The 16,405-nt window shown below is 28.0% G+C and overlaps 1 protein-coding gene across 2 annotated transcripts in view; it reads left to right on the top strand.

The window, feature by feature from the left end:
* Window positions 1-16,405, top strand: part of LOC107445627 (uncharacterized) — a 593,665-nt gene that overhangs the window by 199,060 nt on the left and 378,200 nt on the right. The gene's annotated exons all lie outside the window — the stretch shown is intronic.

The following is a 16,405-nucleotide window of genomic DNA, read 5'->3' as shown; positions in this document are numbered from 1 at the left end:
TTATACAGTAGTTTTATAATTTTATACATTTTCAATAGTAGTTTTTTTTTAAGTGAACACTGAATCAAACTTTTTAATATTGTATAAATGCTCGATTCACGTCAATGACGATGAGAGTAATATAAATAAAATTAAATTCCTTTACGATTCTTAAAAAATATTTCAATATGAGTTGCTCGAAGCGATTCATCTCTTTAGCAAACAGCTTTCAACTTGAATATTTACGCAAAACTTTATTGAAAAATATGGAAATAAAAAAAAACGATGACTTTTACCAATATAAGGTGGAATTTGGCGCACAAATCAGAAATAAAAATCAGTAGTTTAACGGCAAAGAATACCCACCAACTGGAATAAAGTTGTGTAAAATATTCAAAACTTTCAGAGATAAAATATTTGAAACCTTTTTAGTATTTAGAAATAGAATCACTTTTTCAGAATGAATTCGGGGTGGAAGTAGAAGGAAGAAAAAAAATTCGAAATAAGTTCTAGAATGTGTTCATGGAAAGAAAGAAAAAGGGAGGAAATTCAATTTAATAGTATCAAGCGAAACTGAAAAAAATACTGATCTTGGAAGGAAATAAATTCTTTTTGATACCCCTGGATAAAGAATTTGTTTTAAAGTTATTGAAGATCTTTTCATGAGTTTGTTTTTAAGATAGTCGTTGGACAGGATAACAACCGTCATATGGTATTTTCTGCTTTTCTCTTGATTGAATTTATATATATATATTGCCGAGTTCCTGTGTCAATGGTAAGTTATGGATGTTGAGTTAAAATTAGATGCGTTACATTTAATTTGAATATTTTAAATGCAGTTTTCAGGATCAAAAATTAAATATTTAAGAAGGAAAACTTTTAGTGGAAATGTTATTAAAGCATTTGATGAAAAAAAAAGTTGAATAACTAAATTGAACTTAAATTTGGATAATTGAATTGAAATTTAATTATCATTTAAATTTAAATTAGTTTGTAAATTAAATTTTAATTCTAATGAAATTCTAATTAAAATTTGATTTAAAATTAAATAATATAACGATAATTAAAATTGAAGGTAAATTCAGATAGAATTTAAAGCAAATAAAATTAAATTTAAATTATTAATTTGCTTTGAAACATTATGAAAGGGTTAGAAAAATTTAAATTAAATATATAATGAAATTAAGTCATTTTAATTAAGTTCAGTAAAGGTTAAATAACGGAATTCCAAATAAAAGTATAAATAAATTCAAGTTTGATTTAAAATGATTTAAATTTAAATTAAATTTTCCTTTTTTATTCAGCTTAAGTTAAGTTTAGTTAAATAATTAAGTTAAGTTAAATAATTGGGTTTCAAATTTAAGTTGAATTCAAGTTTAATTTAACTAAATTAAAATTTAAACTACAATTTGATTACAATTAAATTTACTACAATCAATTAAATTACAACATATTTTGTGTTGTATTCTGTGAAATTAAATTAAAACTACAATTAAAATTACAATTTAAATTAAAAATAAAATAAATTGCTAATTCAATAATATTTATTATAATTTGCTAAAAATTTCAGTTTGAGTTCAGTTAGAACTTAAATTTAAAGTTGGATTTAAATTAAATACTAAGTTTAAATTTGATTTAAATAGGATAGAGACACAGAGAAAAATTTTGTTGAAAACTTCTTTTTTCTTTTTTAATTTCCTCGCATAAAAAAAACTTGTCTAAAAAGCTATTGAAAATCTTTTCATGAGTTTTGTTTTATTTAACGAGAAAGACTTAGAAAGGAATTGAAACCTTTATACATTTTCCTAGTTTTCCTCTGATCGAACTTATATTTCCTTCAGTCCTTTATTCAACTTAAAGTTATTGATAGTTAAGCTTCAAAGTTAGATGATTTATACTTTAGTTTTAACGCAAGTTTCATAATCACAAAATATTTTTTTTTAGAATTGAGTTAATTTCTAATATTTAACTTGAATAAAATTTTACATGAATTTGAATTTGGTGAGTTTGATTTTCCAATTTAGTACAGCTGGTCAAACATAAAAATCTTAAACTGATATCATTTCTTTAAAAAATATTAAATTAGTGAAGATTTTCCATGAGTTGGATTTTTCTCGTTTTTTCTTCGAATTGAAATTACCTGTAAATTTTCTTTTCCCAAAGGTTTTTACTTTGAAGTGGTATAATATATTTTAAATTTTATTTGCCTTTTATTTAATTCAGATATAATTCCAATTTTCGAGAATGTTAAAATAAATATTATTCCGCAATTATTTTAAGATAAAATTGCGCAAAAAATTTTATTGGCCCCAAGCAAAAAACAATAACTGAAAGGTTATTGTTTTTTGCTTAAAAAACAACAAAAAAACTCCGTTTAACTTAAATAAGTTAAACTTATTTAAGTTAAACGGAGAAAAAAATTCTGATAAAACTTCCGTTCTGTATGGTAAAGATATTTTCGGTAAAAAACAACATTAAAAGCATTTATTTGGTAGTGTTTCCGCTCATATGGTAACGGTTTACCTGAAATTCCGGTTTTCAAAATTATATTTCTTATTACCTCACATTTAATAAAAAATACTACACTAAAACATAAATTTAACCAAATGAATGGCTTTTATGCTATGCGCTGTGGTAATGTGAAAAAATTACTAAATTTTATCGCATTTAACAAATTTTAACACATTCTAATGAATTAATATTTTATTGTTAATTTTAACTAAAATAAACACCATAGCGATTCTTTTTGGTGTTTCCATAGAGCCAGAAAGCAGTGTAAATTTTATCACATTCTGATAATTTTGAGCATAATTTTTTTTCTCAGTGTAGATTTCATGATTTCAATTCAAATTTTGTATTGAGCTTATTTCAAATTAAATATTCAGCCAAAACTAATAATAATCGTTAGTTCTTAAATTGAATTTAGCTTAGAAATTCAATATGCTAAATCATGAGCTAAAGTTAAAAATATTTTTAAGGTCTCCATTACGAAAGAAATTCGTAATTCAATCAAGAAATTGTTATTTTAACAACCTTCATAATTTTTTAAAGCAGTTGTTAAACAAGACAATAGTTTTCATGGGACATTTTCCGGTTTTTACTCCTGTTATTTTGTATATTAAGTTGTTGTTTTTTTGCCAGACGAGTTATTGACGTTGAATTAGAACCAAACATTAAACGCTTTTTTTAGCATATTAAAGCTAAATAACATTTTATTTTCGTTCCTTAAATTCTTGTTCTACAGATCATACATTTATTTTAAATAGGGTGAAACTTGAACAATATTAACCTCAGGTCATGTTGAATGTAACTTATTTATATTTAGAGTTCAATTTAAAGTAATAATTAAATTTTATAAGTTAAATAAAACTTTTACGTTTAATATATATTAAATTTAAATCTGAACTTATTTTGAACTAATAAGTTTCTTTCTTTTGATTATCATTTGACAAGATAATTTTTTCATTTTTTATTTTACTGAATTCATGTGCCTTTTAAATAACTTCTTGTTTGGAAAGTTAATGAAAATTTACTAGAAGCTATTCTATTTGTACTGTTGTAACACTAGCTTGTTATTTTATTTGTACTGTTTTAATGCAAATTAAGATGTAAATTAATAGATGTGTAATTAAGATAAATTTGATTTAAGTTGAATCTAACTTCTATTTCAAGTTTGATGTTTATAGCAAATTTTGAATTAAATTTAAATTCATTTATTTAGCTTTTGGATCATTTAAATAGGCATATTATAGTTTTGATTCAAAATAAGTCAAGATATTTAATTTTTGTTTAGAATATATTATCTAATTTTTAAATTATATTTAAACTAAATTATATGCCAAAATAAAATTTAATTTGAAATTAAATTTCATTTGAGTATTTTATAATATATTCATAGTGATTTTTAATTATTGTTTGTCAAGATAATACCTTTGACAAAAAATTTTCCTATCGGAACAGCGAAAATAAATGTTTTATATTTTGCTCGTATAGTGTAAATACAAATTACAAAATCATAAATCTAGTTAAATAAAGTGAATTTAAGCCGAATAAATGGCATTTACAGCCATTTTCGTTATTCATCTCAATTTCGTAATTCATCTCAATTTGTAATAAACTTTTAAGTAATTAACTTAAATTTGGGTTAACAAATTATTTTAAGGTTTACTTTAATTTAAGGCTATTCATATAACTGACTAAAAATTTAATAAAATTTTAACTTATATCATAACTTATATCATAATTTAAATTGATCTGTATTTGGGTATTAGGTTAAGTTCATATTTGTAATTTTACACGAAGCACCAAATATCGAGAATCACGACATTCATGCAATATTTTTAGTGTTTGCGAACATAGAGTTCGTAACTTATGTCTCCACTTACTATAATTCTGAAGATTTTGGCTGTAAAGTTTCTCAGGTGTATTGTTTGTTTTATTTTATTTTATTTATTTATTTTTAAAAAATTCAAATTTTTAGGATGAAAAAAAAATTATTGATAAATTTAAAATAATCTGAATTTTCTCTTTTGGAAAGAGAAAATAATTTAATTTTACTAAGCAGCAAAAGAAATTGTTAACAAGGTTATTTTTTTGAATAAAAGTCTTAAATATTTTATAAAAATCAGTAAAGTGATCAAAAATAAGAGTAACATAAATAATCCATGAAATAATTGATACTAAAAACAGTTCTTTTTTCTAATCTTATATTTTTCATGCATATTATATGAAAAAATGTTATTTTGCATTAAATTTCCAATTCAACTTAATATAATCAAAAATCCAGTATTTATTATTAATCATCATGATTAATATATTATGCAAATAATGTACTTTCCTTCAAACAAAATAAAACCAATACATCAGACTAAATGCGCTCTCACTCTAAACTACCTTCCAAATGGAAAATAACGGTTACGGTCTCAGTTAAGAACAGCCATGAGAATATTGCATTTGATGGAAATCGATCGCCCCTCTCTCTTTCGTCTACGCCCCTCCGTTTTCGTAAGTCGTTACGACCCCTCTCCCCTTCGACAGATTCCCGAAATTACATTTAAAAGCAGCGCCATTTGCATGTATATTAAAAGGAGGAGACCCCACGCTGTGAGAAAACTCCTGTTTTCGTAATCTAATGGTGGGATTATGACAACGAATAAAGATTTTCGTGTTTTTAAGATCTTCATTTAAAACAAATGCATATTAGAACCAGAATGCAGTACCATTAGACGGGATATATTTGTTTACATATTGTTACCTTGTTATGCAAATAATGTTCGTATTATGAATTAAGTTATCTTATTGTCTTTTATGTATTTTGATTTCCTGTCATTTAATGGTTTTTGCATAAAAATTAACTTTAAATAAAAGCATATCTTCGTTCTAAAGTATTGTTAATATCGTTTGCTATTTGATTGGAATAATTTTTATATCTGTATGATCCTTTGAAATCTGAATAAAACGTCGCGTTTTTGAGCTTTCTATCTCTTAAATGTAACCCGAAATGAGGTGTTTTAGAAAACGAGCATACTTCAAAATGCGTTGCCAAAAAAATGGACGTAGCTCAAAAGACGTATTTAAGAATATGCCTTAATCTTTAAAAAAAAAAAAAAAAAAACATTTGAAATGCAATTAACAAAAGAAGCATTTAAAGAAAATCACAAGATTAGAGGACGATGTGACTTTACTCACATGTCGTGAATATTTTCCCCATTGATAATTACAGAGCTAAAATGTCAATTGAAAGCGGAAAAAAAACAGCAATTTGTCAGAGGTTCAATTAGGAATGTATGAATCCGTTCCCAACAGCGCGTGGCAAACAAAAAAAAGTTCTAAAACATTCGAACCTTCCTTGGCGAGGTCCCATAATCATCTGACAAAACCAAGCACTTTCGACATTTTTCTGGTTGACAAATCGTCAGAGAATTTCGAGGACCCAGTCGAACATTTCCCTTCGATAAACGCCTCTCCACTCGTCATTCTACTAGCTCTTCAATCTTGACGAAAAAGAACGATAGATATAGACGAAAAAGAGGGAGTAGCCTAAAAAGAAAAAGAAAGAAAAAGATAACTTCCAAAATGGGGGGAGTTCGAGCTGTCATTCTATCTATTTTCATCCGCTTCATCTCATACCCTGTGTGATGTCTTCCTTCTGCAACGTGTCAGGTAATATCACCGTCATAAAAATACAATAAATTTCAACCGTTTTATTTTATTTTGTTTGCCTCATAGAATCTTTTTTCTTTTCCTCTTTGGCCCAGTTTTTGTGGGGATGTGTTGCGTTGATGGTTTTGATAGACTTGGAAATATGCTGCAGAGTTCCGAAACTTTTTGGCAATTGCATATTGAATGCTCCAGATACTTGAAACTGATGAGAGAATGAAACTGTCTGAATAGAATCTTTCATGACGTTCGCATTCTAGTGAGAGGAAAAGGAAATACAACTTATAGTTTGACTTTACTCGTACACTGAAAAATATAGTTTAGTGTAACCCTATTAAACCGAACCATAATGCATGGTTTAGATATAAAATCTCATCATGGAGTCATTTGTAACGTTTGCATTTCGTAGAAGTAGATAGAAAATGTGACTTATAGTTTGACTCTTACATTTCCAAATACAGTTTAGTGTAAAACTTTTTCGATTAAATCAAACCATAATACATAGTTAAATATAAAATATCGTCATGGAGTCATTTGTAACGTTTATATTTTGTTGATATAGATAGAAAATGCCACTTATAGTTTGACTTTCACACTTCGAAATATAGTTTAGTGTAAAGTTTTTTCTATTAAATCAAACTATAAGACGTAGTTAAATATAAAATACCGTCATGGAGTCTTTCGTAATGTTAACATTTTAGTGAAGTACATTAAAAAAGCAACGTTTATAGTTTGATTTTTGAGCGACCAAACACATTGTATAGATTTCATTTTACCTCTAGCCATTATTTTTATTTTATATTTTACCTACAAAAATGGAATAATATTTGACGTTTACACTTTGGTGAATTTGATCAAAAATACTGCGTGTAATTTAATTTTTACATTACCAAACATAGTTTAGTGTAAAGATTTTACATTAGTCAAAATTTGTGGTTTGCATTTAACATATTAGAACGGAATAATCTTTGATGTTTACATTTTGGTGAAGTTGAAAAAAATAAAACAAATAAGGGGCCGTTCAAAAAGTACGTACATCCCGAAGGGGGGGGGGGATTTGCTATTATGTACGGTTTTGTACGATGGGGAGGGGGGGAGGTATTATACAAAGTACGTACTTTATAAACATACACCAAATTTAAATTTGACTTTATCCTACACACTCCTTAAGTAAATATTTAATTTTATTTAAAACATAATTATTTTAATTTTTATGAAAAAGGGGGGTAGACTAATAAAATGTACGTACTCTATGGGGGGGGGAGTAAGACCTTATGTACGGTAATGTACGAAGGGGGGGAGGGGTTTAAAATTTCTCCATTTTTGTGTACGTACTTTTTGAACGGCCCCTAATTTGACTTTTACATTTCAACACATAGTGTAAAGATTTTATTTTACATCTAGCATGTAAAGTTATTTGCATCTAAAGGCTGAAAAAGAATATTTTTTTACCTTCACACTATGGAAACTTTGATAGAAAATAACTCTTATTATTTGATTTTCACACTACCAAACATAGTTTAGTGTACACAATTTGATGTATAATATGAAATCAACTGATGTATTTTATTACATTTAACATATCAGAATGTAATACGCTTTAACTTTTTCCTTTTGATGATGTTGACATAAAATAACGGATATAATTTATTTTTCATCGAAAAAGAAATTATTTAGTGTAAGGATTTATAAATAACATATCAATGTGATAAAACTTTTGACGTTTACATTTTGATGATACTAATAGAAAATAGCTCAAATAATTTGATTTTTTCTCTGTTAACTATAGTTTAGTTTAAAAGTTTATGTTACGTTACATAAAACCAACTTACGTAGTTTACACACACATAACATGTCGGAATAGAATTATCTTTTACATTTACATTTCGGTAAAGTCATTAGAAAATAACGCATATACAGTTCCTGATGGCAAAATTATTCAACGCCCTATAAGATTCTATGTGAAATCTTAATTATCAGTTGATACTATACAGCTTTATTGTTTTTACGTGACTGAAACCGGTTTGCATTTGTTTCTGTTCGTGTATCAATTAGACGATATATAATATAAATTTGACGATAGGATAAATTAGACTATATATAATATAAATATAGAATATTTATTATATCAAGCATTATATTATTATATTATAATAATTAGATCAAATTATTAGACGCACTGTAGTTTTTTAAGAATAACATGATTTGCACGAGTTTATGTGCGATACTTTTATATTTAAACTATGAAGAAGGTGGAATCAGAGTGCCCATTTATATTGGGATGTATTTTCAGTGATGATGGAATATCAGGTGAGGGTTGGAGATTGTATTGGTATTGACCAATTGAGGATTGATGCTGAAATCAGGAGATGATGAAAACAGAAGAAGATGAATAGAATACTTGAACTGGATCATATTTAATAAAAAGGCTTTTATTTTATGTATAGTATTTGTAGAGCTCGAGATACAAAACTAAATATTATCCATAAATTTCAGCTGAATCAGTTTTGCATAGTAATATTAAAATAGGTCAGGCCATGGGAGACGAATCCCCCACAACCTGCCTAATCAAAAGCCAAATTAAAAAAGTACATGTAATTTGTTCCGATCGGACACAGAAGCATTGGTAGGAGATCCAAAATTGGCGATTTATTAAAATATAGCATAGCCAAAACAAGGTCCACCAGCATATCAATATTGGGTTTAAAAGAATACCTTGGCGATCACGAGTCGCCAACAAATTTATGTGAATTATTACAAACATGCAACTGACACATTTTTGCGGTTAGAAATTAAAATAAAAAGTTATAAATAGATTTTTGTTTTCGATTAAAGGCGACAGTGAATATATAAGTCTGCATTAGTTATGAAATAAAAAAAAAGTATCGTTACATTGCTCTAGCAGAGAAGAAATAAATATTTTATGTTTGTTTAAAAAGATTAAGTTTGTGATTTATTTTTAAATGTAATTCTATTAATAAAAAAATCAGCTTAAGTAATGAAAGAAATTTTAAAAGATAGAAAATAAATATGTGTATGCCAATTGTGGCATCACATAAACATACATGTAATGGGTTTTTATTCGGGAGATTTTTTACATACTTCGTATTTTTATTTATTTTTAGCGTATTGCATTACAATGTTAGCCAAGTGATACAGGAGTGTAAGCAAATGCAAACCGGTTTCATCTGAGTAAAAACAATAAAGCTGTATAGTATAACCTGATAATTAAGATTTTACATAGAATCTTATAGTGCGTCTAATAATTTGGGGCCAGGAACTGTAGTTTGATTCCATTGAGGGGATTTAATTATCGACTATGTCAACCCCTTCATCTATCGAACGATACCTCAAGATAGAATCAAGTTAACAATACTAGTGAATAATATACTAGTGAATTGGTATCTAATATTTATAGTGGTAGTTTCGCCGCATTACTTTCCTTCCAGAATTTTATCTGTGATGAACGAATACTACTAGTTGATTTATGCTGTTTTTTTATTTATATAATTTTTGCTCATTATATTTTTTCTTTTTTTTTTGTTTATTTATATAATTTCGCTCATAATTTTTGCTTCTTCATTTATTTATTTATTGGCCAGAAGACTGTTATTTACTTTACCGGATTTTTTTTAATTTTTTGAACGTTATATATTTTTAAGCAAATAAACAATTTAGTGTGCACCATCTATCTACATCGGCGAGCTCACATCACGCCCGCAGGTTACCATTATGGAATAATTATTTGATTATCCATATTAAATCGTCCAAAAACTTTATCAAATGAGCAATTTGTTCTTAAAAAGAGAACATCACTTTCTTGGACGAAAAAAGAAAACTTTATTTACTTTTCATTGCGTCCACGCCACCACACTGCTAAACACATTCTGCTGTTCTGTTCTAGGGTTGCATTATTTTTTCTGACGGCTTTTCGATGATTTTATTCGCCACAGTTTAGAAAAAGATATTGATATGTTACATCAAGCCATCTTACGTAATTTATAAGCGTATAAGAATGGAGTAATTTTGACGTTTATATCTTGATGAAGTTAATGAAAAAAATATGCATATAGTTTGTTTTTCACATTACTGAAAAAAAGCTTAGTGTAAGCACAGCTTATATCAAACACCTGAAAGGCACTTTACATAATGTATTGGATGGAATCAATTGACTATGTTCGTAAGACTTGTCACGACAAACAAACAAACTCTTGAATAGCCGAATGGATCTTCCTTTACTAGGGATTCTATGTGCTCTCTTACTAAACAAAGTTTACTGTAAGGCACATTTGCAACGAGTATGAAAGGCACTTTACATAATTTATTGGATCGAATGCATGAACTCTGTTTGAGTACGAAGGAATTGTTACACCGAACAGACAACCTCTTGAATAGCCGAATGGATCCTCCTTTTCTAGTGGTTCTTTGCGTCTCTTTAGTAAACTAAAGTTTTGTGTAAAGCACAGTTTACATCAAGCCTGAAAGGCACTTTACTTAATGTGGTGGATCAAATTGATGAACTCGGTTTGAGTATTACAGGAACTATTAGAAATGAAAGAATTATCACAACCAACCGATGGCCTCTTCAATAACTGAATGGATCCTCGTACCTATAGTGGTATTTTGTGCCTCGTTTACTAGATCCGACCAGGTCATCTCGAACCAGCAATCATCTATGCTGAATCGTAACACTTTCCTGAACTGAAAAGAATTCTTTTAGTGGAAAATATATTCAGTGGTGGAACATTTTTGAGACAGCTTGTTAATGTTTAATATAGAATTTTTTAAAACTCGTTTGGGCTATCATTGCTTTAGAAATAAAACTTTAAGGAAGAGTAATTGCCATTGAGATAAAATATGCATTTTTTATGTAATTAGGTAATAATTTTCCAATGTGAACTAATTTTAAGACCAATAATGATATTAAATATCAAAACATTACTTTTAAAACGATTTTTAATTACAGTTAAGTAATGTCTCCTTTTTATTTTAAGCAGCTGGCCAGGTGGTTTTGCGGTTAGCGTACCTGACAGCAAAGCAAATGACTGCGGGTTCGAATCCGCTCAAAGCATGGATTTTTCTCTCCGTGTGTTGTCCTCTGTTGTGTGTGATGTGTGAATGTGGCTCACCCTGAACGGGTGTTTGTGGCAGTGTGGCGTGGGTAATGTTGCTCGCCTCCGTGACTTTGGTAACAAGATACTGACCAAGATACTCGCAGCTTCATGAGCTGCGTGTGAATTCAAGCACTTTACTGTAGAACAGTTTAGCGAGGACCGATACCCGGCACCCTCGGTCCCTACGTAGGCTGTTCAAAGTGAACACCCTCCCGCTTTCACCACAGCCAGTAATGCTTGAGTGTTTACGTCTTATGACCATTTTAATGTATAGCACGAACATTTGTCCCTTAGTTTAATGCTTAGTTTAATGCAACGTTACTAAATACTTTTATTTATACAAGAGATTACTGCAAAGAAAAATTCCTCTATCATCATTTACTTCCGTGTTCCATAACAGAATTATGCTACTTAAGCCAAAAAAATGTTCAGCGAGAAAAATAAGAAAAACGGACCACCTTTAATAACTATTTATCTAATGATCTGATCTTCACGTTCTAGGATTCCATCTTAATGGTCGAGAAGGGGAATTCAAGTATGATAATTAATTAGTGCAGACGATATTTTAAGTTACAAAATCAGACCCAAAAACGTTCTTTATCTGAATAGACACACCTTTTCCTCAATTGATTCAGATTTTTCATCCTCAAATTATAGGAAGCAAGAGCAATCTGGGAAATAGAGTCCTAATAGCTTGATCAGTAAGGCGGTCAAAAGTTGGGACCTTTTAATGTTACTTTTTGCGTATTTCGACATATCTCGAGCAACTTTTTTAGCGAATTGAAAAACATTTGGACAAAGTCATAAAATTCAATTATCCGAAGATAACTCAATGCATAAATAACTTAGCAGATATTTATCATTTATTATTATTTATTTAGTAATAGTCAAAATAATTTGAATTGAAAGGTATAAAATTTTTTCTTCATTTTAAAGAATATATTTTTACATGACAAAATGCAAAATTTAGGGGAAATCGGTCGAATAGTTTCTGAGAAATCAAATTAATAAATAGAGATATGACGAAATATTCAAAAAGTAAAACTAACTTTAGGAGTCCAAACTATGGACCGTTCTCCTGACCAAACTATTGGACCACATTTCCCAGATTACGGCTACTTCTTATATTTTAAGGAGCAAAAATATGAATCTGTCGAAAAAAAGGTATGTTTGTTCAGAGTTTTGATTTCATAATTTAAAATATCGTCTGCACTAATTAATTCGCATATTTGAGGTCACCAACGCGAGCTCACCATCGAAACCAATAAAAGAAGTCCTAGAACGTGAAGATCCGATCAAAATTTATTAAGGGTGATGCATTTTTATTTTGCGCACTGTGCGTGGTACCTGTAAGAAAATTACATGACTTAGAAAAGCATTATTTCTAAATAAATGTTATTACATACTTGAAATTAGAAAAATCTCAAAATATTACAATCCTTTAACTACTGCTGCAGATGTAATTACATTTAATCTATCACAATTATAAAGCAAACGAAAACACATAAATGCGATTCGTAAATAAAAATATGTATTTAACTTTTCAAAAAAAATATCAATAACTTTAAGGATTATGCTTTGACTTAAAAAGAACTTATCTATTTCTAAACAGTCTACAGTTCTTATATTTATAAAGAATGTTTTAGAGTTAGTAAATAGTTATGTATAGCGATATATATAAAATTTTACAAAAACTTTTTTTTTTATACAAATTTTTTTTAAGTGTAATAAAAACCTTACCGAAATTGTTTAACCGAAGCGAAAGTTTATTTGTAAACATTTTTGACTGATTGAATCGAAATTCTCCAAAACCTCAAGAAAAGAAACCATGCAACATACTTTCCTTCCAGAGAAGAAAAAAAAATAACGATCTGTTTGATACCGAAAAGCAGGGAAGCAATTTTTATCCAATGGTATCATATTTTATTCAGGACATTTCTTGAAAATTCACGTATTCTATACATTCGATCTTCTTCTAACATATTCAAAACGCATGCCGTCCATTATGTTGGCGGTGTTATTTGAAAAATATATTTTTTCTTGCCATGATATATTTCACAATATTTACTAACAATTGGTCTCAGAAATTAGTTTCTTCTTCAGCAAAAGCTGAATTTGTGCTTTTTTGATAAAGAAAAGGCGTACACTCGAACATAAATTCTATTAAATTACCGTATTGCATGTATTAGCTAGTTGATTATCCGTAAATGCTTAGCCAATTGTTTGACTGAAATATTAAGTTGAACTATAATATAATTTACTAGTTAACTAGTTATAAGTTACGAGTTAACTAGCAGTAGTATTTTGTAATCTCAACAATGATTTAAAGGTAGCTGTTGATATTAAACACCAATTGAGCTGTAAATGTTCACGTTAATTTTTATTATTCATAACAATCCTAAGACTTTGCATTTGTAAATTAATAAATAATCAAATCTCGTCTTTAAGTCCAGTCAAATCCAGTCTTTATTATTTGTAAAACTCTTCATCTGCTCGAAAAATAATATATAAAAAATAAATTCAAGTGCAATTGGAATATTTATATGAACATTACTTCAAATTAAATTTTGATGCTTTAAAGAATCAATTTCAGTTAGTGTACCCAAATGCTAAAGTATTCTGAAGCATTCATGAGCAATTAATTTTAAAATTTCCAATTCAAAAGGCAGAGTTGCTGAACTGCAAACAGAATCAAGAGGCAAAGTAAGATAATTATTGGTAGAAATGTTTTTAATTTTCTTAGTAGTTCTATGAAAATTCCTCTATACCAAGGGAAGATAGAATGAATTCCAACCTCACAAATCCGTCTTTCGAAATTCCCACAATTGTCACAAACCAGTTCCACGGAGAGCAAGATGAAAATACACTTAAATTGAGTTCATTCAATGCGCTGCGTTAGTAAGAAACGAGTGTAAGCAGTTGGAACTGCTTATGAATGCATTTGTATTGAACCTTCTGTTATTTAAAACAAGCTCGGTAATTTTTACCGAGCTTGTTGGTGTTTCGATAGAACGAGAAACACTATAAATTTTACTATATTCTGGTAGTTTTGACCGCACTTCAGTATGGTCAAATTATCTGGTAGTTTTAACCATGTGGTAAAATCTGATCATGTTATTATGATAGTATGTCATAGTACGAAATAAAAATCATTCATTTGGTTACATTTAGTTTTCAATTATGTATTTTTTACCAAATATGTGATAGTAGGAATTATAACTTTAAAACAAGAATTAGCGGTAAACCGTTACCAAATGAATGGGTTAAATACCTTATATTTTCTTTTGCTTTTTTTTTTACAGAAATTTCATTACCCTACAGTACGGTATTTTACTATATTCTGGTAGTTTTGACCGCACTTCAGTATGGTCAAATTATCTGGTAGTTTTAACCATGTGGTAAAATCTGATCATGTTATTATGATAGTATGTCATAGTACGAAATGAAAACCATTCATTTGGTTACATTTAGTTTTCAATTATGTATTTTTTACCAAATATGTGATAGTAGGAATTATAACTTTAAAAACGAGAATTAGCGGTAAACCGTTACCAAATGAATGGGTTAAATACCTTATATTTTCTTTTGCTTTTTTTTTTACAGAAATTTCATTACCCTACAGTACGGTAATTATACAACAATGTGTTTTTCTTTTTTCTTGTTTTAGATTTTATTTACATCAAAGGGTAAAAATTTTATCTAATTATTAATATGTACATAATTTAAAAATTACCTATATCGTTGCTTATGGAAAGTGTTTTTGTTAGTACCCAAACCAAACTAAGGAATTTTTGAATAGTTATTTCTCGCTCAAAATCTATCATAATACGCATTTATAAATTACAAATTATCTTTAAAATCAATAACTGGTAAACTAAACTAACATGAAAAATAAAAACAAATAAAAAGACACAAAAAATTACTTTGTAAGAATTTAATTAAAAAACGACCGGTCGTCATATTAATTTAATGTCAATATTGTGGCTCAGTTAGCACTGTTGAATATACTTAGGACTTCTACTATCTCTTCAGGATCAACATAGGTTTTTAAATATATAACATACAAGTAAAATATCAATAAAAAATTATTTTCGGAAAATTGTAATTAATAAATAAACTATAATAAATCAACATAGTAAATATATTAGGAAAAATAACTACTAATCACTTGAAAAAAGAAAATTTCATTTGATTAAATTACTTATTATATTAATTATGCAAGAATTTTCAAATTACCATCAATGATGAAAAATAATTTTTTTGCTGCAATTTTCTCATATATAATATTAAACAAGTCTAAAACTTAATTTATTCTACTTCTACTTACAGAATAAGGCAATTAATTAAGAAAATGAAAAATGCAGTCTTAAATATTTTATTAAATACGAAATGAAACTTTTTTTTTTATCTTTAAACAAAGTTTTTGTAGAGTTAGTAATTAATACTTAACGCTACAGTCTTCCATGCTCTTAGTAAATACTCTACTCGAAATCATGACGACTAAAAACAAGAAAATGAAATAAAGATAATGAAAAAAAAAGAAAGTTTAGCTTTCCTCCTCATTTGAGTATTCTCGAGTCGTTTCTTTGTATTCTTAAGACGAGTATTTCGTCCGTGACAGGAGGTTGGAATTTCTTCTTTCGCTGCTCTTCTTTTAGGGTTGCTCTAGATTTACGAAAAATCGCCAAGTTTAAAGAAAAACATTGGCGGTTGCTTATCCGCTCTCTTACTTGTTTGTGTTTTGCAATCTTCTTTTTTTTTTCTAAGACATTTTTTAATGTATTTTTTGCTCAATTCAAGTGAAGTTTATTTTTGTGATAGAGTTTTCACTTCGACTGATAAAACTAACAGGAAAAAAGATATTTAGAAAAAAAAATTGACGGAGTAAGAATAAATATGTAATTGTGTTAGATAAAAAACGTGATAAATTATATTATACTACAAAGCATATGTACTTTTTCTTTTTATTGATCATTACATGTCTCTCTCTCTTTTATTTTGTTATTATTATTTTAACAACACATTCTTTATTTAGAAAATGTTTTTAAGTTTCAAAGATTTAAGTTGTAGACATATAAAAGTAGAAATTTTTTATTGATGCTAAACACTTTCCTCGCCGCAAAAGCACAATTTATCTCACCTTCTGCGTTAAA

The sequence above is a fragment of the Parasteatoda tepidariorum genome, chromosome 2 (genome assembly GCF_043381705.1).
Source record: "Parasteatoda tepidariorum isolate YZ-2023 chromosome 2, CAS_Ptep_4.0, whole genome shotgun sequence".
NCBI classification, from domain to species: domain Eukaryota; kingdom Metazoa; phylum Arthropoda; class Arachnida; order Araneae; family Theridiidae; genus Parasteatoda; species Parasteatoda tepidariorum.
This window is presented reverse-complemented; position numbering and strand designations above follow the sequence as displayed.